The sequence below is a fragment of the Mus musculus genome, chromosome 6 (genome assembly GCF_000001635.26).
Source record: "Mus musculus strain C57BL/6J chromosome 6, GRCm38.p6 C57BL/6J".
NCBI classification, from domain to species: Eukaryota; Metazoa; Chordata; class Mammalia; order Rodentia; family Muridae; genus Mus; species Mus musculus.
Genome location: NC_000072.6, coordinates 129,114,197 through 129,132,462, shown reverse-complemented (window position 1 = coordinate 129,132,462; position 18,266 = coordinate 129,114,197). Strand labels below are relative to the sequence as shown.

The 18,266-nt window shown below is 40.0% G+C and overlaps 1 pseudogene across 1 annotated transcript; it reads right to left on the bottom strand.

The window, feature by feature from the left end:
• Window positions 1-3,016: 3,016 nt before the first annotated feature.
• Window positions 3,017-15,945, bottom strand: Klrb1-ps1 (killer cell lectin-like receptor subfamily B member 1, pseudogene 1; annotated as a pseudogene). The gene is made up of 5 exons (NR_073569.1): window positions 15,861-15,945; window positions 12,600-12,698; window positions 11,394-11,468; window positions 9,345-9,499; window positions 3,017-3,151 (listed from the first exon to the last, which is right to left on the bottom strand). The product of NR_073569.1 is annotated as a killer cell lectin-like receptor subfamily B member 1, pseudogene 1 (transcript).
• Window positions 15,946-18,266: the final 2,321 nt, after the last annotated feature.

Genomic DNA, 18,266 nt, shown 5'->3' with positions numbered 1-18,266 from the left:
GAGAGGCTCCTTCTTCTCAATGAAGCAAAACAAAGGGCATGAATAGAATGCTCTAATTCACTTATGGATACTGTATGTGGATTGCCTGACATTACAAAAAGAGAGAGGCAGGATAATTGGTTTGAGAAATAAAATAACCTCAACCTGACAAAAATTTATTTCAGAGAAAAATCTCATGCAGAGAGAGTAAGAGAGATGGGGCTGGTCTTTTCAAGTGCTTACCATAGGAAAAAAAGTAAAAAGCAAAAGATGAGCCAATAAAAGAAAGGAAAACAATACTTCTTAAAGTGTCACAGATGCATAAGCTGCTTGGAAAATAATTTTAGTTTTTGTATGTGTATATGATTATTATTTAATAATATCTCAGTTCCAAACACGGGATATCCTGTGAGACACTTGTAAGGGATATGCCAGAGTTCCCCAACACAACACAGGCTATTTCCTTTGTTCTTGATTTTACACAATTACTATCGGTGAAGATACCACATGTTTTCAGAACATAAATTAACTAATCTGGAATTGACAAGGAAACCTCTAAGCTGATGGTAAGCTTTCATAATGCTGGAAAGCACTGTTCAGGCTACTGAGGGAGAAGCCACCAGTAGTCTTGCCCTACATCATCAATCAGCCATACAAGATAACCACCAATGAAATACTGGTATGCAGGTTATGGGAGTAAATGGCTGGGTTTCCAATTGGATCTGAGGTCTCCTACTTTATAGAAGCGAACTCATGCCTGGTCTATAAATGTGTTAAACCTAGGGCTATGGGCATCATAGGCCCAAGGGAGGAACTTATTTTTGTAAACAATCATGTTATCATATGGTTTTCAAATATCCATTTTTTTCTTTTCTTTTCTTTTTTCCTTTTCTTTTTTTTTTTCTCAGCAATGATCAAAGTGACAAGAATAAGTAAGTGTGAGTGCTCAAGCTGAAAAGAGATATCTATATTAATTCCCACCCAGGGGACATCATGGAGGAAGCAGGTGAAAAGAATGTAAAAATACTCTAAAATTCTGTCTTCTGAAAAATGACATGGTCATTGCCCTTACAAACTCACAGCCACTGTGTTTATCTGCACAAAATCAAGCCAGACAAAATTCCAGAATGGGCTAGAAATAGTTGTACATGCCTTTAATCCTAGCACTTGGGAGGCAAAGATAGGAGGTTCTCTGAGTTCAAGGCCAGCCTGGTCTCCATAGTGAGTTCCAGAACACCAGACTCTACAGAGATACACTTTCTCAAAAATGAAAAAAAAAAAAAAAAAAAGAAAAGAAAAGAAAAGAAAACACCCAGCATGGTTGGGCGAGGGATTCACAAGGCTCCATCCCTTCCTAAGGCACTATTAATTAGCAATTGATAACTGTTATGAAAAGAAGAGTCAGTTTTTTTTGTGGCTGTGACCACCAGTGGCTTGCTTATGCTCCAGTGATGATCCCACACCTATACATGTGCAGGTAGCATTCACTGAACTCAATGGATTATAAATAAGAAAACAACAAACAAACAAACAAAAAAGCTATAGGAGAGGGATGCATTGAAGAGGGCTTTGGGGGGTTCTGGAGGGGGATAATGACATGAGGGGAAGATATGATCATAATGCATTGTATGCATCTATAATCACAAAGTATGAAAACCTCTGTGTCTGTCTCTCATTGTCTGACTCAGACATACAAACAAACTCATTAGAACTGATAAAGTAATTTAACTTTTCAGAATATAAAATTAAAAAGCAGACATCATTTAAAAACAATTTAAAGATTTTCTTAATTCCATTTCCAATTTCATGAAACAGACTGAATTTTTAGGAATAAAGCCAATTGTAGATGTGAAGGACATATCCGGTGAAAAGGGTAAAACATTGCTAAATGAAATTAAGCAGACATTAACTAATGCAATCTTGAGTTAATGGGTTAAATGACTTAATATTTTTGGGATTGTCATATTACTTAAAGAATCTACAGATTCAAAGCAATCTTTATTAGAATATTAGTAATATCTTCACAGAAATAAAAAATTTTATCCTGAACTCTAAATAGAATATCAAAGGATTTTAAACATTAAAAACAAAATTGGAAGACATGTGCTGTCTGGTTTGAAAACATAGTAATAATATATTGTAATTAAAACAGATGGTACTGGCATAGACACAAATAGACTAAAGGGAATAGCATAGAACCAGGAACATGAGTAAGTTGTCATGTGTATATTCAAATTATCTTGACAATTGATACAACTGGAAAAAATAGTCCCTTCAATGAATAATGTCTAGAAAACTGGAAATCCTCATACAAAAAAACGAAGTGTGATTCTCATATTATACTATTATATAAAGAAAAATTAACTCAAAATGGATTAAATATCTACAGCGGTTTGAATAGGAAAGTCCTCCATAGATTCATGTGTTTGAATACTTGGCCATAGAAAGTGGCACTTTTGGGAGGTGTGGCCTTATTGGAGGAAATGTGTCACTGTGGAGGTATGTCTTATATGCTCAAGCTACAACCAATGTGGGACACGGTCTCTTCCTGCTGCATGCAGATCAGGATGTAGAACTCTCAGCTTCATTTCCAGCATGATGTTGACCTGGATGCTGCCATGCGTCCCACCATGAAGGATAAGGGCCATTTCAGCTGGAAAGTACAAAGTCCATCTCTCGGTCAGTATTTGATATTTAATAAAGTTTCAAATTTGGCCCAAGATGATTTTTGCAAGTGATCCTCTGTGGCTGTTTTGCAGATGAGCTCAGACACAGACAGTGAGAGCCACAGACTCCTGGATTAGAATCCAGTACACCACAGCTGCCAGGGCTTTTTTCCACAGAACCCCTCTCTTGAGTGGCATATCAACTTCTCTGTCTTCTTTACAGCATAGAGAAATTGCACACAGGAATCTGTAAGACTCACAGTGCTTTCAGAGTCCATGCATTGGGCCACTAACTACACTGAAAGGCAGACAGCAGAGACAGGTTAGGTGCAGAGATCTGGTGTGGATGGTAAAGTAATCAGGATTTCCAGTCAGGAGTCATGAAATATGGTTTCGAGTTTTAGTTCCTTTTGGCAGATCCAACGTCCATCTGAATCACAGCTCTCAGAAACCACTTTGTCCATTGAGATGGTGGCACAGCTGTTCTTTATATCATCACCAGTGATTTTTAATCTGAGAAGGAAGAACCCTTAGTGTTTAGGATTCTCTATAATTATCCTGTCATTAGTTTCCTTTGGACTTTAAAGGGGAGAGGAGAATGCACAGTTATTGAGTACAGTAAACACAAACATCCTGTTGTGAACATTGAAGGCAGAGCAGATAGAAACCTCTAAAACTGCTGTTTAGTCATTGGCAAAGAAAGATCCTTCCAGAAAGAATCTTGTACAAAAAGGAGAAGGCTCAGAAAGGGATAATTAGTCTCCCATTCTACTGCATCGATTCACACTTTAACACATCATGTGAAAAGCTTCATGTTGTAGCACTTCAGTTTTGTTTAATATACAGGGTCAAGCTGTAGACATGGCTCAGTGATTGAGAGCACTGGCTGCTCTTGGACAAGATCTGAGTTCAGTGTCCATAACCCACATAGTTGCTCACAGTGTCTGGAACTCTAGTTCCAAGGGATCTGATACACCTCTTCTGGCTTCTGTGAACACCAGGCATTTGTGCAGTATGAATATACACATGCAGGCAAACACTCATAAACATAAAACAAAATAAATTCATCTGTAAAAATAGATGAATAGCAGAAAAGCACATGTGTATGTGGTTTGAGTATCTAATATTTAGGGAAGTATTAAGAGAACCATGAATGTATGACAACAGTTACATACAGTAGGGAAACAATGAATGTATTCAATATACAGAATGAGATAACAGGGTCTAGATCACAGAACTGAATGCAGAGAGGGAAACAGGCTCAACTCACATGATATATAGTCACAATTCCTTTCATTCTCTTTCCTTAGGTTGAAAAGTATTTAACATAAGTTTCAAATGTGCATGGCTCCCATCACTGAATGATGGTAGGAACATGTTTAGGATACAATCTCTGATGCAGACTGTCTCAGGGTTGATTTTAAGGGAAAGATGAGTTCTAAGTATACTGATGGATCTTTTAAAAAGGTGGCACATGATAGTGGATGGGGCTCTCTCAAAGGTGTCCTTCCTTTGTTTAGTTTCTTGTGAAGCCCTTGACCATGAGAGACAATCTGAGGTCATCCTGGTAGTCCACATGCTAGTCCAGCCATGATTCCCCCTCTTTTATCTCTTCCACCCTTCAGGATCTTTCTTCAGCTCTCAAGATAATTTCCTTTGTGCTGATCTGTTTAAGTCAATGACTTCCTTTCAAAATTTCTTTGAGGCTTCCCAGGCCTTCTCCTACCAGAATGCTGAGGAGTTCTCTAACATTCCTTATTAATTCTCTAAACAATCCTGTCTGAGAAACTGTTTCTCCCTTTTCCTTACCTGAAAGCCAGGGACAGAGAATTAAAACAAGAGTGGAGTAGCTTGACTGAAACTCTTCCGACTAGCCTGGAAGCCTCCAGACTTACCAACTGATTCTGTCTAATCATAGTGTCATTTTGTCCTCAGAGTAAAGTGACAGATTTTCTGAGTTTACTCTGTATACTTCACTTCTCTATTGTACACCAATTTGCATGTTTAACAACTTCTATATATAATACATTGACATTACTGTGAATCAAATGATTTTCCACACTTGTTTACCTGTGACATTTTGTTACAAAGAAAACTGATTACTACCTGTTTCTGTCACAGCTCTTCAAATAATTGTGTCTTTCATAACTCTAGTTAAGCTATAATGCAACCTGTGATTTGTGGTCATTTCTCTCAGCTGTCAAAGTTCCAAGCTAACACTTGCTCCTTTTCCTTCCAAACTCACTCTTCCTCTTCCTGGTTGGAACTGAGAACCCAGCCTCATGATACAATATGGATCATTTGAAGCCACAGAATGAACAGTGCCATTTAAGACATTCTTTAAGAAGCCAGCCAGTAAGTAACATCCCTCCATGTCATCTGCATCAACTCATGTTTCCTGACCTGCTTGAGTTCCAGTCCTGACTTCCTTTGGTGATAAACAGCAAATTGGAATTGGAAGCTAAATAAATCCTCTACTCCCAAACTTGCTTCTTGGTCATGATATTTGTGCAGGAATAGAAACCCTGACTAAGAAACATCTTATACAAAAAACCACCTGAAACAACTAGCCTCATGGGACTGAATAAATACTAGATTCTTGGACTTCCCATTCACAGCAGCTCATTGATGGGTTACTTGGACTACAGACTGAAAAATCAAGGGCAATTAAAAAATAGAGACAGAACTTCCAGTTTCCATCTGTGCCTGGAGGCCTGGAGCTGATTCTGGTCTCCCAGGAATACTGACACACAGGCTTTCAGGAGGGACAAGCCACAGTCAGAAACTGCAAGAACAGCTAACACCAGAGGTAGCCAGATTGCAAAAGGCAAGTACAAGGACCTTGCCAAAAGAAACCAAGGCTATTTGGCATCATCAGAACCCAGTTCTCCTATGACAGCAAGCCTTGGATACCCCAACACACCAGAAAAGCAAGACTCTGATTTAAAATCACATTCCATGATGATGGTAGAGGACTTAAAGAAGGACATAAATAACTCCCATAAAGAAATACAAGAAAACATCTAGAAAAACCTTAAAGAGGAAACACAAAAATCCCTTAAAGAATTACAGGAAAAAACAACCAAACAGGTGAAGTAATTGAACAAAACCATCCAGGATCTAGAAACAGGATCTGGAAACAGAAGGCCTGGCTGGGGTGGTGCATGCCTTTAATCCCAGAACTTGGGAGGCAGAGGCAGGAAGATTTATGAGTTTGAGGTCAGCCTGGTCTACAGAGTGAGCTCCAGGACAGCCAGGGCTACACAGAGAAACCCTGTCTTGAAAACTAAAAACAAAAACAAAATGCAAACAGAAACAATAAAGAAATCAAAAGGGAGGCAACCCTGGAGATAGAAAACCTAGGAAAGAGATCAGGAGTCATTGATGCAAGCATCATCAACAGAATACAAGACATAAAAGAGAGAATCTCATGTGTCATAGAAAACATTGACACAACAGTTAAAGAAAATGTAAAATGCAAAAAGCTCTTAACCCAAAACATCCAGGAAATCCAGGACACAAGGAGAAGACCAAACCTAAGGATTATAGGTATAGAAGAGCATGAAGATTCCCAACTTAAAGGGCCAGTAATATCTTCAACAAAATTATAGAAGAAAACTTCCCTAACCTGAAGAAAGAGATGCCCATAAACATACAGAGGCCTACAGAACTCCAAATAGATTGGACCAGAAAAGAAATTCCACCCATTACATAATAAGCAAAACACCAAATGCACAAAACAAAGAAAGAATATTAAAGGCAGCAACGGAAAAGGGTCAAGTAACATATAAAGGCAGACCTATCAGAATTATACCTGACTTCTCAACAGAGTATATGAAAGCTAGAAGATCCTGGGCAGATGTTATACAGACCTTAAGAGAACACAAATGCCAGCCCAGGCTACAATACACAGCAAAACTCTCAATTATCATAGGTGGAGAAACCAACATATTCCATGACAAAAATAAAATTACACAATATCTTTCTACAAATCCAACCCTACAAAAGATAATGGATGTAAAATGTCAACATAAGGAGGGTAACTCTAGAGAAAGCAAGAAAGTAATCTTCTTTCAACAAACCCAAATAAGATAGCCACACAAACATAAAAATAACAATAAAAATAACAAGAAGTAACAATCACTATTCCTTAATATGTTTTAACATCGATGGCCTCAATTCCCCAATAAAAAGACATAGAATAATAGACTGGCTATGTAAACAGGTCCCAACATTTTCTGCATGCAGGAAACACACCTCAATGACAAAGACAGATACTACCTTAGAGTAAAGGGCTGGAAGACAATTTTCCAAGCAAATGGTCCTAAGAAACAAGCTGGAGTAGCATTCTAATATTGGATAACAGCAACTTTTAACTAAAAGTTATCAAAAAGGATAAGGAAGGACACTTCATACTCATCTAAGAAAAAAAAAATCTACCAAGAAGAACTCTCAATTCTGAACATCTATTTTCCAAATTCAGGAGCACTCACATGAAATTTTACTAAAGCTCAAAGCACACATTGTAACTCCCTCACACAATAATAGTTGGAGACTTCAACACCCCACTCTCAGCAATGGACAGATCTTAGAAACAGAAATTAAACAGAGACACAGTGAAACTAACTGAAATTATGAACCAAACAAGTCTAACAGATATCTATATAACATTGTTATTCTAAAACAAAAGAATATACCTTCTTCTCAGTACCTCATGGTACCTTCTCCAAAAATGACCTTTTAATCAGTCACAAAACAGGCCTCAACAGTTACAAGAAGATTGAAATAATCCCATGCATCCTCTCAGATCACCATGGACTAAGACTAGTCTTCAATAGCAACAAAAATAGTAGAAAGCCCGCATACACATGGAAGCTGAACAATGTCCTACTCAATGATAACTTGCTCAAGGAAAAAAATAAAGAAAGCAATTAAAGACTTTTTAGAATTTAATGAAAATGAAGGCACAATATTCCAAAACTTAGGGAACACAATGAAAGCAGTCCTAAGAGGAAAACTCATAGCTCTGAGTCCTTCCACAAAGAAACTGGAGAGAGCTTACACTAGCAGCTTGGCAGAATGCCTGAAAGCTTTAGAACAAAAGGAACTAAATACACCCAAGAGGAGTACATGGCAGGAAATAAACTCAGGGCTGATATCAACCAAGCAGAAACAAAAAGAACTATACAAAGAATCAACAAAACCAGGAGCTGGTTCTTTGAGAAAATCAACAGGATAGATAAATCCTTAGTTAGACTAGCCAGAGGCCACAGAGACAGTATCCAAATTCAGAAATGAAAAGGAAGATATAACAACAGAAACTGAGGAAATTTTAAAAATCATCAGATCTTACTACAAAAGCCTATATTCAATAAACCTGGAAATTTTGGATGAAATGTACATTTTTTTCTAGACAGATACCAAATACAAAAGCCAAATCAGAGTCAGATAAGCCATCTAAATAGTCCCATAACCCCTAAAGAAATAGAAGCAGCCATTAAAAGTCTACCAACCAAAAAAAGCCCAGGACCAGATGGGTTTAATGCAGAATTCTATCAGACCTTCAAAGAAGACCTAATACCAGTACTCTTCAAACTATTCCACAAACTAGAAACAGAAGGAACACTACCCAATTCATCCTATGAAGCCACAGTTATGCTGAGTATTCTTCCTTGGAGATGGAATCGTTTCTGTCTATTCGGGAACTTGTCACAATTTCCTTTCATAGAGGACTTCGTAAGAGAATTTTTTTCTACTTCTATCCAATGTTACAAATAGATTTTTAAAAAGCTGGTTGAGTACATATTACTTTTAGCTTCATAAGATATCATCATGTATATTTAAGAGGCATTTAGCTATTATGAATTATTTTGATATCTTAAAAATGCCAATACTGAGTTGTATATTTTAAAATAAATTTTATTAGTTTAATAAAAATAAAAGAAAAAAGAGAAAAACTAAAAAAAAAAAAGAAATTCTTTGAAACATATATAAAGTGTAAGGGCAGGAGGAAGAAAAAAAGTTCTATGTGCATATAGGCTCTGGGTAGGAATTTTTTAAATGTACATTCATTTCAAAGGAGTTAGTCTAGTTCCTGAGCCTTAGAATGTTATACATACATACATACATACATACACACACACACACACACACACAAAACCTTATAAAATGCTGGTAACTTTTCATACATGGAAATTTTCACCTTTTGAATCATATTTTCTGATTGTTCATAAGCTGTCAGTGCTAGAGCCCTACACTGTTCTGACCTGAAATTAATATTCAAATTATCTCTTCTAGGACTCCCACATCAGAATTTAAAGTTGAGCCATTTATCCACATCCAGTTTTTGTCTGTGTAACTTAGTCCAATCCAAAATGAATCATAATTTTCCTTTGCCAAGTCCTGTAGGAATCTCTGCACTCCAAACAGAGCAGAGGACTTAACCCCGAGTCTGTGTATTGGTGACTCACATCCTACCAGCCTCCTGAAACCTGTACCCATCCTGAGTCCCCAACAGTTAATTCTTCCTCCTTTGTGAAATCTGTGTCCCGTATTTATAATTCAAAGGACATTCACTTTATACGTGTAGCTATTGGCTCACATGTCCAATTAGACTCTCAGATTATGAGCTTCCATAATGTAAAGTCCCCACTTTCTTTGAAGAATATGCTAATGTCTCAATTTAGTTGAACAGCTCACCAGTTCTTCTTGGTCTTGAATGAGCAGCAAAGTGGCTCCTTTTCTATCACAGTCAGCTTGACCTTCCTTCCAAGTGTTAGAAACTTGAGAAACACAAAAGCACTTATCTCGGTGTGAAAGCCAGTTTTGTGGACACTCTAACTCAGCTGGACAATCTGAAGTGAGAGAAAGACATGGTGTATTCTACCCTGTTTGTGCTGCACCACAGTTAGTTACACACAGTAGTTTTTTACTAACACACACTTTTATTACCATGTACAGGAACAAGATTACTGCTATGACATATTGAAGTCATAAATAACAAAAACTTTATTTTATTTTTGTATCTATTAACTTCAGACAAAATTAACTTTCAACATGTTTATTAAAACAATCAAATATTCCCTGTAGTGATCTCCATACGAATGGTCCCCTCAGCTGAACTCTGTGAGCTGAGAAGGAGGCATGGTATATTTCTACTGTGTTCCTGGTGTGTGTATCCAGTTATACACAATAGTTACTTTTATTGATATGTTCAGGAACAAGACTACTGTTATGACATAGCAATGAAATGTAAATAACAAGGAATACATTATTGTTTCTATTAACTAACCTTAGGCAAAGTTAAATGTTTGACACCCCTGTTTTTTAAGTTAATGATCAAGTGTACTAGCATCCTGAGGCAGTGTGGCCAAGTGGTTGCGATCTCAGGCTTCAAGGTCACACAGTTTCAAAGATGTTACCAGCCTTATCAACTACCAATCATGAGACCCTCAACAAGTTTCTATGCAGCAATTTCCTCTAACATAAGATATGGTGATATAGAGTCTTCACAGATGGCTGTTGTAAGCCTTAGCTAATGTAATGCCTGGTAAATAGCAAGTATCAGCTATTATTCTTGCAAAATACAAGCCACAAAAATTACCTCTTGAACACTCCTCCATTGTTGGTGGGATTACAAGCTTGTACAACCACTCTGGAAATCAGTCTGGCGGTTCCTCAGAAAAATTGGACATAGTACTACCGGAGGATCCAGCAATACCTCTCCTGGGCATATATCCAGAAGATGTCCCAATTGTTAAGAAGGACACATGCTCCACTATGTTCATAGCAGCCTAATTTGTAATAGCCAGAAGCTGGAAAGAACCCAGATGCCCCTCAACAGAGGAATGGATACAGAAAATGTGGTACATTTACACAATGGAGTACTACTCAGCTATTAAAAAGAATGAATTTATGAAATTCCTAGGCAAATGGATGGACCTGGAGGGCATCATCCTGAGTGAGGTAACCCAATCACAAAGGAACTCTCACAATATGTACTCACTGATAAGTGGATATTAGCCCAGAAACTTAGGATACACAAGATATAAGATACAATTTGCTAAACGCATGAAACTCAAGAAGAACGAAGACCAAAGTGTGGACACTTTGCCCCTTCTTAGAATTGGAAACAATCACCCATGGAAGGATTACAGAGACAAAGTTTGGAGCTGAGAGAAAAGGATGGACCATCTAGAGACTGCCATATCCAGGGATCCATCCCATAATTAGCCTCCAAACAATGACAGCATTGCATACACTAGCAAGCGTTTGCTGCAAGGAACCTGATATAGCTGTTTCTTGTGAGACTATGCTGGGGCCTAGCAAACACATAAGTGGATGCTCTCAGTCAGCTATTGGATGGGTCACAGGGCCCCCAATGGAGGAGCTAGAGAAAGTACCCAAGGAGCTAAAGGGAACTGCATCCCTATATGTGGAACAACAATATGAACTAACCAGTACCCCGGAGCTCGTGTGTCTAGCTGCATATGTATCAAAAGATGGCCTAGTCAGCCATCACTGGAAAGAGAGGCCCTTTGGACTTGCAAACTTTATATGTCCCAGTACAGGGGAACGCCAGGGCCAAAAAGGGGGAGTGGGTGGGTAGGGGATGGGGGGGGTGGGTATGGGGGACTTTTGGTATAGCATTGGAAATGTAAACGAGGAAAATACCTTTTAAAAAAAGAGTATTAAAAAATATGCAAATAAATTCCATCTCTGGAGAAGAGCAAATTAAAAAAAAATTACCTCATGTTTTGTTCAGGTTCTCTTGAAAATACACGGGGCATTTTTCTATTGATGTTTTTTGTATTAAGACTCCCACTGATAAATGAGAAAACACACAGGAGGATTAACGCTGAAATGAATGTAAAACAGATGTGTTCCATTTCTCACTCCAGGAAATCAAGTTATTTCAACAAACCTGAACTTCTGAACTGAGAATAAAATCTTAGCAAACTGGGCTGAGGGAGGAACGTGGAGATAGAATATATAAACAAAGAAGAAAATCACAGAACATATAGATTCACACCTCTGTTTACTCACATATTATCCTATAGCCTTACAGAGACTCTTAACTTACCCACCCTCACCACCTGAATCCTCATCTTCAGAATGAGTACTAGTGCACCCCTCCAAGGAAGACAGCTTAGTGCCACTGGAGTTTAATAGACACTTAATAAACCAACACTGGATCCTTATAGTTATCTTTGTTGTTTTGGCACAATTATAACTTATTTTTTTAGGTTCTGGATGCATGTGCTTTGTGTGTGTGTGTGTGTGTGTGTGTGTGTTGGGGGTTAGTGACTTAGAGTCAGCTGAGAACACACTCAGATGTCGAATTCTCAAAACAAAGGAGATGTATTATCCCAGAGGGACAAGGTGGAGGATTGTCTCTGGATCAGGCAAAGACAGCAGCAGGTGTTTTTGCAAGTGTGGGTTTTTAAGGAGCAAAAGGGGAAGTCTGTGCAAGGGTGAGCTGGGAAGTCCTGATTAGACATGTTAGTCAGGGTAGCCAAATAATGGATTTTGATAACTGGACCTTGATGCTGGACTTCAGTGATCAACCTCATGAATGAATCAGGCAGAAGGGGGTGGCTAAATAAGGGAATGTACCTTGTGGATTAGCTTTAAGATGTAATCTAATGGTTTAGTAAGGGAGAGGAATGGGGGCCAGGGAGGAGGGGGGCTGGACAAAATCTTCTGGTGCAATCTTTGCCATGCTCGGGTCTGTTAGAGAGCCCTTTGTATGTAACAGCCCCTAATGGGTTTCAGAGGAATTTGGAAGCATGAAGGCAACGTGAAATTTCTCACTGGACATGGGATACTGTCCTGTTCCTACTCACGTCATTGACCCTCCTCCAGGCCCAAGGGGCCCAATCATGTGAAGAGGCACCGATATTTATGATGGAAGCAGAGGAAGGATTGTGAAGCACAAGCCCTGGCCTCACTTACCTAAGACACTCATCCCAATTAGGGTCAGGACAAGGAGGATGAGCCCAGCACAGCTGAGCTTCAGAGCCAACCTGTGTGAACGTGGGCACCAACAGGCATCTGCGAAGTTAAGAACCTTGTAACTCATTTAAGCCAGTACAGAACATCTGGAATAACAGTTAAAGGTGGTTTTGACTAACAAGGACAATTGGATTCAAGTAGAGGGTTGGCTGCAGATATGAGCCTTTCTCCACCATCTTAAAGCAGAATTCCACGAAATGAACTCTCCATTAGGTTCAGCTATTTGCTTTGATAAAGCAGGACTGAGAAAAATAATACTTATGCACACATTATGCACAAAGGAGCATTGGCTGAATCGAACTTGATAGATGTGAAGATAGGTTGACAGCCGCTGAGTGCTGTCCAAAAATAAATGACATGTTCTGTTTTGGGAAGGGAGTCAAAAGCATCTCTAAGGAGGATTTTCTTTTGTTCAAGAGACATTTTGATACTCTGTTTTGTGATAATTGTGACTTTCAGTGCTAGTGACATGATTCTTCTACTCACTGCTCTCTACAATGGTCTCCATTTTGGATCAAAGGTATAGCACCCAAGGAGAAGCATCTCATGAGTCAAGATAGTATTTTCAGTATTTCAGTTGTGTTAGGCACCCCCTTATTGGCTGAGTTCCAAACTCCCTAGTGGATAGATGCACTGAAACTGGCTAGTAGCAGACTCAATGTACATACACATATGTATGCTACATACACACACTCACACACACACATACACACAAAGCACACATTATATAATGTAGCTGTAGCTTTCAGTGTTCTTTCCTTAGAGTACTTTTATAATTTCTTTTTGTTGTGCTGTGTTCTGTTTCTGAGATAGGGTTGCCCCTTAGTCCAGGCTGACTGCTAACTCTCTGTGTGGCTGAAGATGACTTTGAGCTCCTGATTCTCCTTCCTCCACTTCCCATGGGATTATAGGTGGGCACCACCCACAACACATAGAGATTAAGAGACCATCAAGTACTCAGCCCTAAACAGGACATCTGCATCCCATTCCATCCTCAACCAAAGCTTGGCCATCATCACAGAAGAGGGGACAGAATGACTGCAGAACCAGAGATGGTGGACAACTGCAATGAAACAATGTCTTTCAGACACAGCAGGGCAACGCCATTTGTGATAGCCTGCACAAGACCTTCAAAAACTCAAGTCAGGCAAAGGCCCAGCATGGTAGGGAGAGTTGGGTATGGACTTCCAACCCTAACTGGGGAGTAATTGACAGTTGATGGCTACTAGGAGTGGGAGAGTCAGTTTTATTCAAGGATACAATACCTAAGAGGCCACCTGTGCTCCATGTCATGACCTTAAGCCCATGCACACACTGGCAGTGCTGTCTAGACTCAGTGGGAAAATAAAACCCCAAACCTTTAGCTTCTCAAGTCGCTTCTTCCATGTTTTCAGCCATAAACAGGGAAAACAAGCATTTGCCTGCACCTACCACACATAACTGGCTCCATCAAATCCCCCCTCTGGTCAACAAAACCCTCGACTTTTCCCAGACCCGATGTAAACTTTATAATAATGCATTTTTGGTGACTTCTTTCTCAGGTCTTTTTCCTGATTAAAGAAGATCCAGAAATCCTTCTCCTGGGCATATACCCAGAAGATGTTGCAACTTGTAATAAGGACACATACTCTACTATATTAATAGCAGCCTTATTTATAATAGCCAGAAGCTGAAAAGAACCCAGATTTCCCTCAACAGAGGAATGAATACAGAAAATGTGATACATTTACACAATGGAGTACTACTCAACAATTCAAAACAATGAATTCATGAAATTCTTAGGCAAATGGATGCATCTGGAGGATATCATCTTGAGTGAGGTAACCCCATCACAAAAGAACACACATGATATGCACTCACTAATAAGCAGATATTAGCCCAGAAACCTAGAATATTCAAGATACAATTTGCAAAACACATGAAACTCAAGAAGAAGGAAGACCAAAGTTTGGATACTACGCTTCTTCTTAGAATGGAGAACAAAATACCCATGGAAGGAGTTACAGAGACAAAGGTCGGAGCTGAGACAAAAGGAAAGACCATCCAGAGACTGCCCGACCCGGAGATCCATCCATATACAACCACCAAACCCAGACACTATTGCATATGCCAGCAAGATTTTGCTGACAGGACCCTCTTTCTTGTGAGGCTATGCCAATGCCTGGCAAATACAGAACTGGATGCTCACAGTCATCTGTTGGATGGAACACAGGGCCCCTAATGAAGGAGCTAGAGAAAGTACCCAAGGAGCTAAAGGGATCTGCAACCCTATAGGAGGAACAACAATATGAACTAACCAGTAACCTCCCCCCACCCCCCCACCCAGAGCTGTGTCTCTAGTTGCATATATAGCAGAGGATGGCCTAGTTGGCCATCAATGGAAGGAGAGGCCCTTGGTCTTGTGAAGATCATATGCCCCAGTACAGGAGAATACCAGGGCCAGGAAGTGGGAGTCGGTGGGTTGGGGAGCAGGGCTGGGGGAAGGTATAGGAGGCTTTGAGGATAGCATTTGAAATGTAAATGAAGAAAATATCTAATAAAATGCCTTAAAAATAAAATAAAATACAAAAAAAAATAGTTTCTCACAAGAAGCCTGAAAGAGTTGTGGTTTACATTGTTGACACAATATAGAAAGATGAAATTTAAAACACTGCAGTATTACAAAAGGAAGCTCAGTTTTGTCACAGAATCTCATACCATACCATAACCACTGTAGACATATTTTCTGCCTCTCTGTCTGTCTCTTTTCATCCATCCCTAAGTCATGGTACCCTTCATAAATGCCTTTTATCATTCTTCCACATTCTGGCAGACAGGGTGCCACATCTGCCAACTCCTCCAGTGTTCAGTGCTAGAATGGCATGGAGAGGAGTCATGCTGTTTGTGTTCTGTAGAGAAGTTTGGACCAGGCAAAACGCTTTTATAGTGAGTCTACCTGCTAGAAGCATCTCTTTCCTTGTAGATATGAAATATTCAGGGTCTGATGACTAAAGTCAAAAGAATTCCTGCCCAAGTTTCACACTCACTAAACTGAATAAACATGGAACTGATAAGCTTTTGATTAATCCAGAGTTGTAGCCGTCTACACTCTTCAGCGCTGAGAGACAGTTGCTCATCTTCAAAGCAATAACTTAAAACTGTAAGAAAAATCATAACTCTGGAATACATTCTAATACTACAAGGAAAAATAAAGCTACTAACCTGGGGGAAGAGACCGGGGTGATACACGCTGAGCCCCCGGAGTCCTGGGTGGTTTTAAACTGAGGTAGATCCTTTCTGTGTCCATTGTGCATAGGACATGCAACAATGAAACTGGTGAGCAGGAACAAACTCCAAGGTCTTTGAGGTGAAATGAGCAAAGGGAAGTCCTCTGTGCCCACATCCACTGACTCCTGTCTCTGAGGGTTTCTCCATGGTTACTGACTGACCTTCCTGTCTGTCCTGTGCACACAGCTTACACACTGCTGTCTTTTTTTCCTTTTCTTTATTCCTCTCTCATACAAAACATCCTGGCTGCAGCCTTCCCTCCTTCCTTTCCTCTCAGTTTCACCCACCACCTTCCTGCTTGCCCAGATCCACTCCTTCTTTGTTTTCCTTCAGAAAAGAGCAGGCCTCCCATTGATATCAACTGAATACAGGATAATAAGATGCAATAAGACTGGACACAAACCCTCTTATAAAGGCTGGATAAGACACCTCAGCAGGAGAAAAGGGTCTTATGAGCAGGCAAAAGAGTCAGAGACTCCCCAACTCCAACTGTTAGGAATTCCAGAAGAATACCAAGCTAAGAACCATAACATATATGCAGAGGGCCTAGCGCAGACCCATGCAGGCTTCATGATTGCTGCTTCAGGCTCTGTGAATCTCTATAAGCCCTGCTTAGATGATTCTGTAGGCCATGTATTGCATGTGTCCTCCATGCCTCTGGCTCCCACAATCCTTCCTCTGCCACTTTCATGGGGTACCCGAGCTCTACCTAATGTTTGGTTGTGGGTGGTCTTTGCATCTGTTCCCATCATACATTATTGTCTTATGAAAGGAAGATGTAACATGTGGTCTCCTTTTGTTCTGATTTCTGTAACGATCTGTTTTGAGTTATTCTCTCAGGGTGAATGAAGCTCAAGGTGAGTGAAATGCAACATTCTTCCTCTATTTAAACTTAAGTGGCCATTTACCTCAAATTTTCAGCAATTATGATATATACTATATTATGCTGTGGGGTAAGAATAAATAGTAACATGTGCAAGTCCACAGTTATATGTGACATGAGCTGAAGCTCTAAGATCCTCCTGAAACATCCATGCTGTGAAGGAAGCTGTGAGATGTGGACATGTCATGACTGTGGGAAGAATTCATGACCGACACAACAGGAAAAGCACTGAGGGCAGAGCAACACCTGCAGCTCTGGCTCTGCCCTGTCCTGAAGGTCCAGGTGGATGTAACATCATTCACCTGAGCAAAAGGACTTCATCTGTCAGAGCTCAGGGAGTGGAGGACTTGGGTCTATGGGATGTGATAACTCCTCCAAGGGTTTTCAGGCCTAGAGCCTTAGAGCAAGGACTACTAATGCCAAGTCACACATTCACACATTACAAGTGAAGAAGAAAAACAAGGATTTCCTTAAAGTCACCTTCTGTGGTCAGAAAGGAATTGTACCAGGCACTCATCACTACATGGCAGTGCAGATGTCAGCTAGCTGTGAGTTCCAGGAGACAGGAGGTGCACACTCATAGCATAGGGCTCAGACGCATCCGCCAAGACCACTAAAGAAGGAAGCAGGGGGAACTATATCTGAGAGCCTCACAGCTCACTTAAGACCCAGTGGAGCCTCCTCAGCTGTCTCTGATGACAGCCATTTTATTCAACACCAGGATCCACCTGTTTAATTTTTTGCAGTGCTGGGAATCAAACATAGGGCCTCATGAATTTGAGGTAAGCACTTCATCACCAAACTATGTTCCTAGCCCTAGACTGAAGATTTCAGCTTGTTTCTGCTTATAACCCCCTTCCCTTGACAAGATATCGGGGGCTTTAGGTGGGGAATGTGTGAATAAATTGCAAATATATTTCATGACTTATAACCACCTAATAACCTGGTAACCGCTGAAAAGTGTGGAGATATATTAGAAAGGTCAGGAGAAGACAAATGGTCTTAGCAGAAGATTCAAATGGTGCTTTGTGGACACTGAGGTCTTACTAAGCTCTCTGTTGCTTCAAGGAATCCACAACGATGCTGTGAGAAGTAACCTTTCTGAGGTGTGATGTTCTCTTTAACAGGCGCTGGCTACGGTGTGAAGTGACCAGAAGCACCCAGAGCCTCATGGGTCTGTGGGGAGCATGCAGTAAGCTGACATCACTTTGCCTGATATAGAATCTAGAGAACAGCACCAAATGCCTGCATAACCATTACACCAGGGAAAACCCTACTATCATTGTTGTACATACAGAAATAAAACCCTCTGAGAGTTCATGCTTGGGGAACTCATCCAGCCATCTTACTTGGATTGTGTATGGGAGGGAATGTCACCACTTCCATTTCAGTCTGTAGCCCAAGAAGGCAGCTTCAGCCACCCATACTAGAGAAGCCAATAGTGTGTGTATGGGGCA